The 2,935-nt window shown below is 44.0% G+C and overlaps 1 long non-coding RNA gene across 1 annotated transcript; it reads left to right on the top strand.

Annotated features, from left to right (window-relative positions):
• The first annotated feature begins 11 nt into the window (after window positions 1–11).
• LOC112079856 (uncharacterized) lies at window positions 12–2,484 on the top strand. Its single transcript, XR_002896076.2, has 4 exons — window positions 12–641; window positions 815–887; window positions 983–2,160; window positions 2,312–2,484. It is a non-coding gene; the product is annotated as an uncharacterized lncRNA (long non-coding RNA).
• Window positions 2,485–2,935: the final 451 nt, after the last annotated feature.

The following is a 2,935-nucleotide window of genomic DNA, read 5'->3' as shown; positions in this document are numbered from 1 at the left end:
CTACAGTACATTCCCCAGGGAGATTCTCCTCCTCAGCTACCCTACAGTACATTCCTCAGGGAGATTCTCCTTCCTCAGCTACCCTACAGTACATTCCCCAGGGAGATTCTCCTTCCTCAGCTACCCTACAGTACATTCCCCAGGGAGATTCTCCTTCCTCACCCTACAGTACATTCCCCAGGGAGATTCTCCTTCCTCAGCTACCCTACAGTACATTCCCCAGGGAGATTCTCCTTCCTCAGCTACCCTACAGTACATTCCCCAGGGAGATTCTCCTTCCTCAGCTGCCCTACAGTACATTCCCCGGGAGATTCTCCTTCCTCAGCTACCCTACAGTACATTCCCCAGGGAGATTCTCCTTCCTCAGCTACCCTACAGTACATTCCCCAGGGAGATTCTCCTTCCTCAGCTACCCTACAGTACATTCCCCAGGGAGATTCTTCTTCCTCAGCTACCCTACAGTACATTCCCCAGGGAGATTCTCCTTCCTCAGCTACAGTATAGCAATGTTAAACATTTCTCTAATCTGATTCCACTTGTTCTCCACCTTATTGTTCATCCTGTTTGTCATGTCCAGAGAATCAAAGAGCTGGAGGAATGGATAGCAGCACAGAAAAGACAGATAAAGGAACTAGAAAAAGGTACATCCGGGTCAAATGGTCCCTTTTGAAACCAGTGACACTGTGTTGTATTGTTCCATTTATTTAGATGGAATCTGACATGGAGTATAAATGCTACAAATTGCTGGTTTTTTCTCTGTCTGGCAAAAAAAATGACTCCTTTCTCTCTATTCTCTTCTTTTCAATTCGTTCAGTTTTTATTTTTATTTTTGTTTTTTTCTTTAGCCTTCATTCTTTGGTCATAGTTCTCCAGGGAAGCCAGAGCAAGTATGTATTTTTATAATCTAAATGTCTGTTTTATTTAGCTATTCAAATAATAAATGAGGCTATATACTGTGCATGATGTCATATTTTCATTTCAGTTCACAGGTGTCCAGATTGGCTTGTACATTGTGTTCAAGAGGACAGGATTTGGAATCCAAGATGGCTCCCAGAGTCCTGAAAGTCTTTTCGAAGACTTCTTCACACGAGAACCCAGTCAACTATGCTACAACACTGACTTTAGATAGAACACTATGACCATGTTTATTTTTAAAGACAGAAAAACTGTTTTTTTTTTTTAACTTCAGTAACCTTTTAAACCTGACTGCTGTCCCTCGTTAGTGATGATGATGATGTTGACGTCTCGATGGAAGACTCTATGGAGGACTTCCTCTCTATGGATGAAGACTTCAGTGGAATTGAAGAATTCTTAAATGGGAGTGTTTTGTGGGTTTTTTTCCCTGCTGAGCAGGTGGTGCTCTGGTCGCTTCCCTTTGGAAGCATGAAGAAGAAGAGTTTGATTGATTGATTGATTGATTGATTGATTGAAAACGAACTGTAGTGAAGTCAGGCGGTACTCCTGCTCGGGGCTTGAACCTGGATCTTTTCTGTCAACCCAACACTTTAGCCAAGAGATCCAAAACCTCTTGACGAGGTCACTAGGTGTTGGATTATGTTAAACGACGGTGAAGTGAGACATTTTACCATAGTTCTTAACGTTCACACACACTCCACTGAAGCTGAGCGTTTCCTAAAATGGACACCATACCACTGTTTACACTATCTGACCACGCTGTTATTACACTCACAGGGAGCTTGTCACAGAAAGAGAGCCCATCCCCGAACTTTAAAATGGTGAAAGCCTTCAATGATGCTGCCCACACTAAAACTGGCTYTGTGGCCAGTGTGTCCTCTATCTATCTCTATGGCCTCAGCCCTTCCCCTGTCTAGTCCAGACATGCTGTGGGACTCATTAACTCCTCAATCTCAGTGTTTGAAATGGAACCAGAAGCCAAACGGTGATATTATTAGACATCATGTATTTTTGTATGTATGAAAAAAAAAAAGGCAAAGATTTTAAAATACATTTCTCAAAGAGGAATAAATAAAATGCTAAATTAGATTTAAAAAATTGTTGATGAAGAATGAAGGAGCTCAATGATTTTAGAATTCCATTTGATCAGATTTATGTAAATCGATCTTCCCCCTTGGGCTTGGAGAGGGTGTGTTTGTTTCAGATGGGGACCTTGGTTAGTTCTGTTATGTCCTGATGGAGAGGGTGGTTGTTTGTTATGTCCTGATGGAGAGGTGGGTTGTTCTGTATGTCCTGATGGAGAGGGTGGGTCGTTCTGTTTTTCCTGATGGAGAGGTGGGTTTTTCTGTAGTCCTGATGGAGAGGGTGGGTTAGTTCTGTTATGTCTGATGGAGAGGGTGGTTAGTTCTGTTATGTCCTGATGGAGAGGGTGGGTTGTTCTGTTATGTCCTGATGGAGACAAATACCTCCCATTGAATCTTTATGACTCCATGTTAAAGCAGATTGTGTATGAAAGATGTATTTTATGCATTATGTTGCCATAAATGGGATCAAGCCCCGCTTTTATGTGTACTACTGCACCTTCATAACCAAGCACACCACACACACAGGAACGCAACGCACGCACACACACACACAGGAACGCAACGCACACACCACACACAGGAACGCAACGCACGCACACACACACCCACAGGAACACAACGCACGCACACACACACCCACAGGAACACAACGCACACACACAGGAACGCAACGCAACGCACGACACACACACCCACAGGAACACAACGCACGCACACACACACCCACAGGAACACAACGCACACACACAGAACGCAACGCAACGCACACACACACACACCCACAGGAACACAACGCACGCACACACACACCCACAGGAAGACAACGCACACACACAGGAACGCAACGCAACGCACGCACCACACACACACACACTCACACACAGAAGACTTGAAATGATAAAACACTGGACATCACCAGCCATATCTGAATACTA

Source organism: Salvelinus sp. IW2-2015, unplaced genomic scaffold (assembly GCF_002910315.2).
Source record: "Salvelinus sp. IW2-2015 unplaced genomic scaffold, ASM291031v2 Un_scaffold9924, whole genome shotgun sequence".
Lineage (NCBI taxonomy): Eukaryota > Metazoa > Chordata > Actinopteri > Salmoniformes > Salmonidae > Salvelinus > Salvelinus sp. IW2-2015.
The sequence above is the reverse complement of the archived record's forward strand: the minus strand, read 5'-3'. Positions and strand labels throughout refer to the sequence as shown.